This window comes from Sorex araneus, chromosome 6, assembly GCF_027595985.1.
Source record: "Sorex araneus isolate mSorAra2 chromosome 6, mSorAra2.pri, whole genome shotgun sequence".
In the NCBI taxonomy this organism is placed as follows: Eukaryota; Metazoa; Chordata; class Mammalia; order Eulipotyphla; family Soricidae; genus Sorex; species Sorex araneus.
Genome location: NC_073307.1, coordinates 32,542,083 through 32,556,820, shown reverse-complemented (window position 1 = coordinate 32,556,820; position 14,738 = coordinate 32,542,083). Strand labels below are relative to the sequence as shown.

At 39.7% G+C, this 14,738-nt stretch overlaps 1 protein-coding gene across 2 annotated transcripts in view; it reads left to right on the top strand.

The window, feature by feature from the left end:
* MEGF10 (multiple EGF like domains 10) overlaps positions 1–14,738 on the top strand; it is a 173,427-nt gene that overhangs the window by 85,786 nt on the left and 72,903 nt on the right. The window lies entirely within an intron of this gene.

Sequence of the window (14,738 nt, the reverse complement as noted above, 5' to 3'; positions counted from 1 at the left end):
ATAACAGGTCAAAGTTTATGGTAGTGCCTGAGTTTACTTGCTAAGTAAACACTGGAGCCAGGTGTGCATCTTATGCAGGAAACCAACCATTTTAACCACAAGGACAAAGTGCCTCTTGGAGTTGGAAAGAAAGTCTGGTGAAAGTGGCAAGGGTCGGTGACACGGAAAGCAAGGAGAGCAAGATATAGCATCTGCAGCACCAAAGCATATCAAGAGCACAGTGACATTCAAAATGATAAATATAAAATGACACCTATGTGGTAGGATTCATTTGTAAAAATGTAATTTCCTTGTTAAGAATGCTGAGACATACTATGCTTATGATCCCTTTCAAGCCTGTGATTCTGTATGATTTACTCTCATAGATCTATGCATATAATCTCAGAGACTGCTTTATGTCAAAAACCTTTTAAACTTTGTGTATGAGTAGCAATAGCATATTTTTTCCCTCCTAACCTGTTCAGTCCTCTTTATGATTTTCTGAAAGCATAGAGAGAAATTTATTTCTACCCTGACCTGAGAGCTCATTCAAAACAGACAAGGAGAGCCCTAAATCAACCCACAAATCAGCAAATAATTTTCTAATGTTCATTCCTGAGGCTTTTTGCTTCTGATGTTAATATCAAATAGAGATAAAAAAAGGGAAATTAATTTTGGTCTAGAAAATCCAAATGTGGTTCTATTTAGTTAACAGTGGCATTTCTGGCAAATTGCACTTGAATGTAATGAAAATACGCCTAGGAGGCAAGGCAAGCTCAGACCTTTTCAGGTACAATGTAAGAGCACTGATAACCTTTTATGTAATTCAGTCATGCTGTGCAGAACGGAGTAAGTAATAAGGCTTTGCCTGCAGGATATTCAAATAGAAATCCATTTGAAGGATATTACAAACCAGAAGTCTTAAGGCAGAAAAGGTTGACTTATTCCTGAGCAAGGTCTGCTGTAAAGGTCTATTGACTAGACACAATAGTGGGATCGATGTGGTCTGGGGAAGTGAGCCTAGTCCTTATGGCACTGTCAGATCACTTTAAAAATCAGCTTTATGGAGCAGCAAGAATGAGTCAATCATTTGGGTTCAGTGGCCTGGGGGCAGGATGTTGACGATACGCAGGAAAGATTGAGTTCAGAATGGTTCTTCAGAACTGCCCGGAAGGCAGTTTTACTGATGGACTATACAGCTATTTTAATAGAGGTCACAAACAAATTGCTGATCTTGTCATTTGGAGAGAATCTGGAATCCGACTGTTTGAGTCTCTCTCTCTCTCTCTCTCTCTCTCTCTCTCTCTCTCTCTCTCTCTCTCTCTCTCTCTCTCTCTCTCTCTCTCTCAAGTTATCTATGATTGGGTTCCAGTCATATGACATTCCACTACTTATCCCTTCACCAGTGTACATTTCCCATCACCAATGTCCCCAGTTTCCCTCTCCTCCCCACCTCAATGGCAGGCACTTTTCTTCTCTCTCTGATGTCGGTGGGTCCTACAGGTGAATTATGAGAAACAGTGAGGAGAAAGACAGTCACTTTCGCCCCAACCACCTCTGCCACCCGGGACCAGGGTTACTGGGTTCTTATCTCATTTGCAGAAAGGAATTTCAGGAGTATACAAGCAGTGAAGTAGAATAGATTTTACTTGGAGGGTTCTTGAGGGAAAGAGGGGGAGAGAGAGAGAGAGAGAGAGAGAGAGAGAGAGAGAGAGAGAGAGAGAGAGAGAGAGAGAGAGAGAGAAACACACTCAAAAGAGAATGTGGGCTTCTCCAAGGTCAGAGAGAACCCCTAGATATATCCCAGCATTAGACACAAAAGTACGAAAAGTACACATCTCAAGAGGGGAGATGCAGGTGACATGTGCTCAGGCACCACATGTGCTCGGCCACGTGGGCACAAGCAGCACATGGGCTCAGGCAGCAAATGGCCTTTGTTCAGGGTGACTTTTACAGGGTTTCTCCAACGTGCCCCCATGTAGGACTTCTTCTAGGTAAAAGTCCATTGCTAAGGAGGTTACCAGAGAGGTTGGGAGTGGTGATGGTCTTCTTTGGGCTGAATCACTACAGTTAGGGTATTCAAGGAATTTTCTTAGGGAGGGGTCCAGTTTCCTGAGGGTCCATTGCTGCTCAAGGTCTTATCAGGCTTTAGTTCCTGCTTTTCCTGTTTTCTGTAAGGTTGGCTTTTGCCATTGCCTTGGGAGGGGGCCTTCACTATCCTGCCTACATCATCTCTCTCTCTCTCTCTCTTTTTCTCTCTCTCTCCTTTTGGGTTTTATGGTTTGTAATACAGGTACTGAAAGGTTATGTTTATCCCTTTACCTACTTTCAGCACTCAATTCTTGTCCAGAGGGATCATTTCTAATTATCTTTTCCATAGTGCTCCTAGCTTCTCTATCCTAGCTGCCCTCTCTACCACACCACAACCATTGTGGCAAGCTTCCAATCATGGGCCATTCCTCCTGATCTTTGTTTCTTATTACCCATTCTTCTGCACATAGGATCAGATGACATGACACCTCATCAGTGTCTCTCTCTTCTCTATGCCTGCCAGCATCACGATGGCTCAATAAATAAATGGTACTCAATGCTGATTCTTTGGAAGCAATTTTTACCAGACATGTTCATGTCAGTTCAACTTTTGTGGACATCTAGTTTGGTTCTGCAGGCTACATCCTTCTCTACCAGGAGCTTCTCTGTCTTCTCTTCTCTTCCAGGAGTTTCCCTTAGATGAAGCCCGGTATCGTTTTTTTTTTTCTCATGGTCCCAAACTCTGACTACAGATATTCTTACCAGATGAATCTGTGTCAGACTTACATTACCTCTGGCATAGAGAGAGCACAATAGAAATTTATGTTACACATGCCAGTCAGACTCACAGGCAAAAGCTATAGAGAGAAGACTGAGCTGTCATGTTATTTAATTAACTCTACTCCATTTTGTTTATTTGTCTTTCCCAATGATTAGAGGCTCTTTCAGAGTCAGAGGAATAAGATCTATCGTTACTGTTTTTGGCATATTAAATATGCCATGGATAGCTTGCAAGGCTTTGCCCATGAGGGCGGGATACTCTCGGTAGCTTGCCAGGCTCTCTGAGAGGTATATATACATAGGGCGCCTTGAGTGAAAACAGCCTGGCATGGAGTCTAGAAATAAAAGGGTGATTAAAAAAATAGCCAATCCTTAAAAGTATCTGGAGCTTTGAGTTAGCATTATTTGAAATAGTTGTTTGGTCATATTAGAAAACCAGCATCAATAAAATTTTAATTCATTGTGTGCCTGCTACCCGGTGTTTCAATTCAGGCAGCCACACCACAGACTGAAAGACTTGAACAACATATAAAAGATTGGCACAACTTGACCCAGCAGGTGACCAAACAATAGAGTGAAAACTGGGTACCAGGTACAGGGGAGAATAAGATACCTTTAGCTTATCTGTAATGTTGGATTTCTTGCATTAAATTATAAAGCAAAGGTGACACAATGTTCATCACAGTATATTATAGATGTGGTTCACAAAACTTTTTTCTAGTCTTTATTATAGTTCTTGAAGTTAAAAAAAATTTTTTTTTCAAGAATAAAATCTCTCAGGGGCTGGAGCAATAGCACAGCGGGTAGGGCGTCTGCCTTGCACGAGGCCAACCCAGGCTTGATTCCCAGCATCCCATATGGTCCCCCAGCATGGCCAGGAGTAATTCCTGAGTGCAGAGCCAGGAGTAACCCCTGTGCATCGCCCGGTGTGACCCAAAAAGCCCCCCCCCACAAAAAAAAGAATAAGATATTTCAGATTTTAATGTCAGTATGGAAGGTGCTTCTCCAAGTGTCCTTGCATTAGTACTTTAAGTTCATAATTTAAAGCCTACCTTCTTTTTTTATTTTTAAAATCTAAAAGAAAAACTTTTTATCATAGCTTAGGTAACTCCCTTATCTCCTGCCCAAGGAAGGAGTGGACATCAGGTTCCCATGTTCCCCAAGTACTTTGTGTACTGTAACACTTAGCGTGTTCTCTTATGATGAATTTCTGTGAACAGTCTTTTCCAAGAGATAGAGAAATATTAGCTGCAGGACTTGCTTTAGGCCAGCGCAAGTTTAGTGCTCAACAAACAGGAGCTGGTAGACTCCTATTTGAAGATGTTTGGCACATTAAAAAAAAAAAATGGGAGGAGCTGGAGCAATAGCACAGCGGGTAGGGCATTTGCCTTGCACGCGGCCGACCCAGGTTTGAATTTCAGCATTCCATATGGTCCCCTGAGCACCGCCAGGAGTAATTCCTGAGTGCAAAGCCAGGAGTAACCCCTGTGCACCGCCAGGCGTGACCCAAAAAGCAATAAAATAAAATAAAATAAAATAAAATAAAATAAAATAAAATGGGGCCGGGGACCATAGTGGCAGTGCTCAGGATTATTTCTGACTCTGCTTAAGAATGACCTCTGGCCAGTACTCAGGGAGCCACATGCAGTGCCCATGAGCTGGACTTGGCAGGACTCAAGACAAGCTTTCTAACCCTTACACCATCACTCTGTCCTTTGATACATTCTAAACCAAATACATGATCAAAAAAGCTCCCCAAATATGGCAAGTCTTTCTAAAGCAAGACAAACATGCAATGGCTCCCAAGGTAGTTGTTATACTTTTGATAAAGAGAATAAATGTAATCCCCTCTCCAATCCCTTACTTAATCCCAGCCTATAGTTTATATCCTTGATATTTTCTTGCAGGGTCATCAATCGAGACATTCCAACACTTACATTTAGACACTTAAAGGACAAATCTTTCGCACCGTTTTTCTGGTTCTTAACTTGAGATATGCATACACTGAGACAGTGAAACAACTGATGATGCTTTGAAATTTTATTTAATAAATTTTTTGGAAAGAATTATAAAGGTTTCTCTCTCAGCCACTGAGTAAAATGAATACAAGCAGCGCAGGGCAGTTGTCCGCAGTGATTGCTGGCGCTCTGTCAGCCCTCCAGCAGGTTTTTTTGACATGTGAAGGACATGGGGGCTTAGTGCTTTCAGAGGATCTTGGAAATACATTTTTATTGTTCTTCTCCATGGATGGAGAAGCTTTACAAAGTTGTTTTATTTTTAAAGCTCTTGATGTTTTGAATGAGGATCTTTTCTTCTACATTAACAAAAGAAATGACACACCATAGCCTTGTTAGCCTGAAGCCCAAGAAATGAAATCACAGGGAGATGAAAGACCCTGAGGGAACCAAGGTTTAAGAAGAAAGGATTCACATTTCAGGAAGAACCATGTTTTTCTATCTTTCGAGAGAGCAGAAATTTATTTTGGTGCCTTCTGAAAGCCACTCACTGTAGATTTTTGAGTGAAAGGACTTATCTGCAATTTGCTGAAACGTTCAAATATAAAGAGCTGGAAGTTATTTCCTATTAATCTATCTCGTAGTCACAAATTTTCCTGTTCTTTTAAGCAGTAGAGAACTTTGCAGCAAAACTCCATGCAAAAGTATATTTTCAAGGCAGAATAACTGGTTGATGTATCCTACCTAATATATACTTGACATTTACAGGTTAAGGACACTTACAGTTTTAATTACTTCAGAGAGAAATCCTGGGAAGTATGGTTATATGTTTATTATAAACTGATGTCACTCTCCCCATAATAAACTTGAAGTTCAAAATTTAATATGTTACCCGCTATACATAAAGATCTCCACCTTTGTGTATAAAAGTATTTTCTACATATGCATGAAAAGCTCTCCAACTCCATCTAGTTGTACAGTTTGATTTTTGTGATCCCAGAAAGGAATCAAGATAGAAAAAACAAAAAAATATATATACACTATTAACTGCTCACTGGATCTAGCATTTGCCTAGACCAGAGATTTGGCTTTTCTATCGTTCTTTTTAATTCAGAACACAGTTATTTAAATTATATCCTCCAAAATGCATTTTCAGGCTGCTTTTGTAGTCTTATAGATGTAGATAAGCTAAGACAAAAGTCAAATCATTTGGATTGTTTGATGCCCAATGGAACATTGAGGTACTCAAGATTAATTTTTATAGCCATATATTTCTTTATAGTAAGGGGCAGATTGCTAAGATGTCCAATTATTTGTTTCTATATTTCTCCTTTTATAATTCTGGGCCTCATGTTAAAGCCTACATTCTTTTGGACATATTAATCATCATCAATGAGACATTTTAAATCCAGCTTTTAATTGGCAATTAAGACTAGGATGTACGATAGCACTGATTTCATTGCACGACTGAACTTTTTCCAATTGACTTTGTAGAAATGGATGAAAGATGTGATGCCTGGGCTCATTTTTAACTTTATAGTTAGAGTTACTGGCAATTTGTTTTTGAAATTCACATTGTGAGAACCAAGTGGTCCTTTGTGGCATGAATGATTCATGCTAGACTAACAAATGATACAAACCAAGGAAAGCATGTTATTCCAATTCCACATACAGCTGGAGGATGTTTTTGTAGGGTGTTCTTTTTCCTGGGGTGGGGTGCTCCACTGATCCAACCATAAAATTAAGTTGCTGCTGCTACTACATCTGTACTATGCCCCATCTAATGAGAATTTTTTGTGTGATTGGTACATTCTAATATTCTGACTTTCCTTAAAAGAAAATCCAGTGTAACCATGATTAAGGACTTACTGAAATCTTCATAGCTGTACATGATTGGGCCCTGCCCAGGGTTTAGGAGAGTCTAAAACCAAAATATTATGACACCTTATCAAACTGGCCAGATAGATTGATGAATTTTGTAACAAGGTGAACTGGATGACAAACAGCATTCTTTTCCTTAAGGAAAGAATGATTGTATCCTTTCCTTTTTTCGCTTCTCTTAAGGAGTCTTTAGATCAGTATTAGTGTGTCCTTTCCAGGAGCACCTCTCAACCTGGCATTGCTATTTATATCTGATTGTATCTCTTGCTTGCTCTTCGTCTAAGTGGAAAAAAAAAGAGACTTGTTGAACCATATCTCATTTGTCCAGAGATTTTTGTTCTAGTGAACATTTTTATAATAAATGTATGGTTGTGGACAAGTTGAAAAATTCCTTATTAAAACTATTCTGTTGAACCAGCTGTTGATGGAGCCCAAGAATTGTCATTTTGGAAAACAGGTATTATTTCTTTTGACATTTGTGAAGCTTCTGTTCTAAGAATGTTCCTCATTGAAAACCCAATATAAACAGTTAATCTGCAGTGACACCAGATTCTGCAATTGACAAACATTGCTTGGTGGGGGTTGCTTGGATGGTGTAGGGGAAGATCATATATTTGTAGGCACTGAGAGATTTTAGTTGAATCCTTGTTTTGCCTACTTTGCTGCTGTTATTTTAACAAATTATCACCAGAGTTCATTTTACACATGAAATATTAGAATATTCTTTTTGGGGAATGATTGTTTTTATTGATTTGCTGTGATACTAAATAGAGAATTAAAACAATTCTGATATTTTAAAAAATTCAGTATATCTTAGAAGTCCTCATTTTGGTCTTTTCTCTTTTGGTTTTTGGGTCATACCCACCCATGTTCAGGGCTTAGTCCTGGCTCTGTGCTCAGGGATCACTCCTGTGAGATTTAGGGGATTATAGGGGTGCTGGAGATTAAATCCAGATTGACTATATGCAAAGCAAGCACCATACCCTCTGTATTATTTCTCTGATACCTAAAATTCCTACTACTTAACTACCATGTTTTACATAGGAAATAAGACTGGGTATTTAAAGTGGGCTTGAGAAGAGAATATACCTAAAATTATTTTATATTTCTAACATTTTATGGGTTTGTCTGATTATAAATGTTTTCACCAAATAGATTTCTGACTATGTGCTAGGTACATTTAGGTCTAGTATATTGCTATATTCCTTATTTCATGACATCAATAGTTCATAACATCGATACTATTTTCATAGTAGGCTTTGCATCGATACTATTTTCATTGTAGGTTTTATGACCTTTTCTTTTTTGCTGGAATCATCATTACCTTTCAGGGTTAACTATCTCCTTAATTTTATTTACTCTTCAAGAATTTTTCTATATCCTCTACTGAACTAATTTCTCATATTTCTTAACTTTCCATTTTTGTTTTTGATTTGAGTCTTTGGCTTACTTGGTGAAAGATTTTTTAATTAAATAAGTTTAATAGGTGTTATGTTCATTCACAATACACAAGTCCATTTTACTAAGTCTGGGTTTGCATATGAATACCTCCACTTATTAGAGTGACATTTTGGTAATTTACCTAAGTATTCCCATCCTAAATATCCTGAGTGTGCTAAATTTGATAACCCACTGTGTCATCAACATTGGAAAGAGGAACTAAACATAGAGTACAGAAACTATACACCATAAACATTCAGCAGATAGACTAATTAAAAAATTATTTATTGCGGGGCTGGAGCGATAGCACAGCGGGTAGGGCGTTTACCTTGCACGCGGCCGACCCGGGTTTGATTCCCAGCATCCCATATGGTCCCCTGAGCACCGCCAGGGGTGATTCCTGAGTGCAGAGCCAGGAGTAACCCCTGAGCATCGCCGGGTGTGACCCCAAAAGCAAAAAAAAATATTATTTATTGCTTGTGTTTTGTTTAACTGCCAAAAGGATACATGTTTATAATTGGATATTTAGAAAATCTAGTTAGTCCAGATTAATCAAAGAAAATTCAAGTGCATTCTTTTGCTTTTTAAAAAAATTTTGGGATTGTTTTTGTTTGGGGGCTATACCCAGCTGTGCCCAGGATTTACTCCTGACTCTGTGCTCAAGAATCACTCCTGATGAATTCATCATACCATGGGGTGCCAGGTATCAAGCCCAGTCAGCTGCATACAAGGCAAGCACCTTATCCGCTGTACTAGCTCTGATCCACAAGCGCATTCAATTGGATTGGGTTTCCTGTTTGTCGCTTTTGTTTGTTTTGGGGTCAGATCCAGCAATGCTCAGGAGTTGTTCCTGGTTCTTTACTCAGGAATCAATCCTGGCAGATGCTCGGGAGATCATAGGGGACGCCAGGGATAGAACCTCCTTTGGCTGTACTATACCTCTGGTCTCCACAACTGCATTCTTAAGATGCTAAGATGCCCTGCGATATTTTTGTAAGGAGAATCATTGTCTGTCTGGCTGGCTGGCTCCTCATTCTTCTTGTTCTCTCTACTCTCCAGATACTAGATTCTTCCATGTGCCATTGTTGATATTATTCCCCCTATAAAAAAAAAACTTAAATTAATGACAGTTGCATTTATTTCATTCCAATATGTTGCCAAATTTGATTATATAATTTTAATCTGCTTTTAACAATTATGTTGCTGCTATTTGTCAAGTTTATTAAATAAGTATAATAGTTTTGATTTCGCTTGATGTAAGTTATCTTTGCATTTCTGATGTTCTCAATGAGCTGATTCCTGGAACACCTGCATGAGTTTCACTCAGCACCTTGCAATCGAGAGCTTCTATCCAGCTATTAAGAAAAAGCTATTAAGGAAGAGCTAAAACTTGAAGCTGAAAAGAGTCATCACTCCTTCACTGGCATTTGGGTTCTTTTCGGATTAATATGAAACACAATTATGTTTTTTATTTACCTTATATTAGGATAATATTTCTGTGTTTACATTTTTTTAAAGTTCCAAAAAGTATACAACCTGGTCACTTTCTCTCAGGGGAACAAAACATCTATCCCTTGAAATTAGAGTAAGAGGTTAAGAAAATCATCCCTTCAATTTCTCTTCAAACCTAAAGAATAAAGTTTGCCTCTTGTCTAGACAGAAGCAAACAGTCAGCATACTCTTTTTTTGTGGCCATCAGGGAAGAAAGCTAGCTTTTGTGCAATAAAATATTTCACTGAAATGCATTGCAAAATGATGTGTCCAAGCAATTAAATATGATAAATGAAGAAAGGAAAGGAAGTTACAGTGATGCCTAACTTCAAGCCAGGATTCTGTAACCTACTTGTTCCACTTCCTGTGTATTTATCTATAAGCTTCTATGTGTGGATTTTCCTCAGCTCAACCATACTGATGCTCAGTGCTCACATTGTATAACTGGTCTTTTAGAGAACACATCCCCAAGCAGGGACACTGTTACTTCAAAGCATGCCACAGTGCTTAGATATTGCCAGGAAATTAACCATGTCCACATGATAATATTTCTTTAAAACTCAGAAACCCTATATTTAATGAGGACAGTTATCAGTTTCTGCTATAAACTTGCTTCTATCTTGATGTGATGTCATAAGGATTGAGCTGTGGATAGGACATTGGTTTCTCACCAAATTCCAAGAAATCAAAGCTGGTCTCTGTCCAATTATTATACTTGGAGAGAAGTTGTAGCATGGGGTGTTGAAACAGGTTATCAAGGGAAGGAGAGGCCAGTTTGTTTCCTCTGTGCAGCAGCTTCTTTCTACCACTCTACAATTGCAATGAAATCTGCTCTGTAATAGGTAAGTGCTTGGGGCTAACTCATCACAGTGTCACAGCAGGAAAAAAAAAACTCTAACCCGTTATGATTTTTTAAAACACTTGACATGTTATTACTATCTCTATCAAGGTAACTTAGTTAAAAATATCTTTTGTGACAGACTTCACTCAGCATGATATCCTCTAGTTCTATCCATGTTGCTAAAAATTGCATGATTTTGGGGCTGGAGTGATAGCACAGCGAGTAGGGTGTTTGCCTTGCACACGGCTGACCCGGGTTGGATTCCCAGCATCCCATGTGATCTTCCGAGCACTGCCAGGAATGATTCCTGAGTGCAAAGCCAGAAGTGACCCCTGAGCATTGCTGGGTGTGACCCAAAAAGAAAAAAAAATTGCATGATTTTGTTCTTTATTAGAGCTGCATTATATTCCATTCTGTACATATACCACAATTTCTTTTTTTTTAATTTTTACAAAGCTGTTCATGAAAAAAACTTTTGTTTCAATTAATCTTCCATTTATATGTAAAGGGACAGCATATTTAATTTCATATCTGAGGTTTTTTTTAAAGAATTTTATATTATTGAATCATCATGTGAAAAATTACAATGCTTTCAGGCTTAAGTCTCAGTTATACAATGCTGAAACAACCATCCCTTCACCAGTGCCCATATCCCACCACCAAAAAATAAATAAATAAATAAATAAAAATAAAAATAAAAAATAAAAACAGCACACCTCCCATCCTGCCCCCCTGCACTCCCCCTCCCCGCCATGTAACTGATAAATTTCACTTTACTTTCTATTTACTATGGTTACATTCAATATTTCAACACAAACTTCACTATTATTTTTAGGAGTACCCCACTAGTCAGACCTGTTGTGAAGAGATATGAGGTCTGGATTTCTGTACTTTAGCAACTAAGTCCAGGGAGATTTCCTCCAGATGTTAGATCATTGCATGCTTGTAAACCCCATCTGTGGTCGTCATAATATGGCGGTCACCATGCCCTTCACCCCTAGCAAGGAAGAGGCGAGAGAGAGAAATACCTTTCCCCTCCTGGGCGGCCATGGGGCCGCGGCTTCGTTCTCAGTCTGGAGACATTCTGCAAGGAGCTGCCCATGTCGAAAAATTTAGCTGGCGTCTGGAGTCACGCTCATGCAGCTGAGGAGAGGCCGCACACAGGTGCGGCCCCAGGGATCACATCTTGGCAGCGGGAGGGGCCTGTGCCACCCCCATATCTGAGGTTTTTTGAAGTTAAAAGAGACATGAAAACTTTGGAGAGGGCTTATCAAAGATGATGAACAAAATTGATTAATTCTTTAAAAAAAATAAGTGAGTTGTAGTACTTAGTCTAGTAAAGATCGTGGTCAAGACACATCCATGATTTAGGAATAAAGTTGTTTTTAATATAGAGAACAGTGACGAACTGGCTACACTGTACTATGAGTAGGGCAGAAGTAAGAAGACAAAATTTTAGGCCATCCTAATGCATCTGCGCCCTGTCCTCGTCCTGTCCAGCGGTCATTCTGTCCTGATGCTTCAGCCTCTTTCCTGCATCCCCTCCCCCCTCCGCCCACCGCCCCCGGCTGCTGAAACAGGGGCCAGAGCCATAGCACACAGCTGGGACGTCTGCCCTGACCCCGCAGCCCCGGCTTCTGTAAGTCTCGAGGGTCCTCCTTTGCCGTCGTGGGGAGAGTTCAGAAAAATTCGTGAAAGCTGGGCTGGGGAAGGGCGCGAAGGAGGTGGTTGGCAGGTAGCAACTAAGAAGTGCATGGTTTCTTTTGGAGGTTATTTAAAATTGTGCGGCCACGGAGATGGTCTGGGAGCTGGAGTATGTGGGTCCCCGGCTTGGCCAGGTCCCCGTGTCTCTGGAAGTAAATTCCTAACCGCCCCCCCACCACACTCACACCCCAAAATCAATTGTGAAGGTGGTTGCAAACTTAAGTCATAAAATCAAATTTTTTAACTGTACTGAAGAAATTGGACTGGAACGAAAGCAAAGCAGGTAGGGCGTTTGCCTTGCATGCAGCCTACCCAGGTTCAATTCCTTCGCCCCTCTTGGAGAGCCCAGCAAGCTACTGAGAGTATTCCACCACTACTGCAGAGCCTGGCAAGCAACCCGTGGAGTATTCGATGTGCCAGAAATAGTAACAAGTCTCACAATGGAGACGTTACTGGTGCCCGCTGGAGCAAATCTATGAACAACAGGAGGACAGTGCTACAGTGCAATGCATTTGACAACCCAGGATGAAACTTGCTCCTGTTCATAGGATTGATGAATGAGGGAAGAAGTGACCTTCAAGAAGTGTGCAATTTACTTTGTAGACTTTTTCTACCTGAGAGGGATGAGAGGATGTAAAGGCAGGTGAGCCCGGCAAGCTACCGAGAGTATCGCACCCGCCTGGCAGAGCCTGGAAAGCTACCCGTGGCGTATTGGATATGCCAAATAGAGTAACGATAAGTCTCACAATAGAGACATTACTGGTGCCCACTCGAACAGATCGATGAGCAACGGGATGACAGTGACAGTGACTACCTGATTCTTATTCTATTTTGTGAGGTGCTTCTGCACCCTGGACTTCACACACAGAGCAGTCCCACTTTTTTAAGACTGATAGCATAGATCCTCAGACCATGTGATAGCTCAAGGACTGGGTGCATGCTCAGGCTTCCACACTGGCACTCGGAATGTTAAATCAGTATGAGAGAACCCCGGGCACCTATAGTGTGGCCTCTCCAAACAAAACTCAAAATCCCCAAACAAGGAATGAATCCTAGATTTAAAGAGTTAGAATTTTTTTTAAAAAAAGCCTTTGTCCAGGGTTCATTGCCTCCAGGATGAAATACAATAATCTTCACATACTTTCCTCTAAGTAAGCATTATGGGACCATTTTTAGAGGATTATTCATAACAAGTAATATAGAATTAATTGCTTTGGTTTTTCTTTGTGGGGTATGGTTGGTATTTGGGGTGGAAACATTCAAAATATGGTGGTGGGAAGGTGCAATGTTGATGGGATTGGTGTTTGAATATTAAATATAGTGAGTTATTGTGGAAAACATTATAAAAATAAAATAAAATTTAAAAATCCTGTGTCCTTATTAAAACACAATAAAATAAGCAACTTATATAAGTAATAATTTAGCTTAAATCTCATCTTTGAACTACTACCTAATCTTATTTTTGTGAAAGAAGATAGCAGATTCCTTGGTAATTGCTTTCTTGATCTCCTTCAGGTTCAATCATTCAATCTCCTTGTTTTTAATTGTGTCAAAGTATGTTTATTAAAATACTAATGAGACCGAAGTCATACTGATTAAAACTAGAATTATTCATTTACACCTTTTGATATTATAAAATAAAAGGTATTTTTCTATTATTGGAAGATAAATCCTGCACATCTAATAGGTTGTTTGCTATGTATTTAGCTTTTTTAACTAAGTAGTTTATCCAGATCTGTTGAAATTATAACATTTTTATGAAATGAAACTGTTTTTTATCATAAAGCAATTTATCCTAAAGAGCTCTAGGCAGGGTGCATCTTCCCTAGTGATTTTTATAGCATCTAATAAATAAATAAATACACGGTGGGGTAGGCTATGCATATTAAGAAGAAGTTTTGCTTATCATTACCCATTATAACTTTTATAATGTTTGGATAGATTTCTTTCCCTGCAGCCCTTAGCTTTTTTCCCAGACATTGACTTGAGTTACATTTTCTGTCTGTCTCCTTTCTTTCTCTTCTTCCCTTTCTCCCTCCCTTCTTCTCTCCCTTCTTCCCTCCCTCCCTCCATCCCTCCTTTCTACCTTCCTTCTCTCTTCCTTTCCTTCTTCCTTCATTTATGCCTGTGCATCTTTCCTTCCTTCCTTCCTTTTCTTTTCTTTTTTACAGTGCTCATGGGCTACTCCTAGCTCTTTGCTCAGGATTTAACACTTTTGCACTCATCCTGTTGAGACAGCTCTCCAGCCTCATTCTTCCTTTCTTTAAAACTCTAAGTCATGCCTTTCAAATGCTGTTTTCTGCCTTTCTGCTATCAGGTTTCATGTGCCTATTTTTATCTGCTGTCCATTTTCAGTTTGGGGCTTATCTTATTTCTTTAGTTTGTCCCTGAATTTGAGCATTATGTCATTTTTGTTCCAATCATGCCAATTTTCTCTATTATCTTGAAAACTGACCTGCAGCTTTCTTTTAGAGTGCTCCAGGTCTGGTCTGTAGCAGGATCATCCCCTCCTCCCTAGCTCTGCCTGGGCCAGCTCTGTCTTCATGTTTCTGCTTGAGGTCAGGCCCCACAGATTGCCTGCACCGATCCGGTTCTTGCTTGGTCCTTCCATAGGCTTCGTGCTATCATCATTGGCT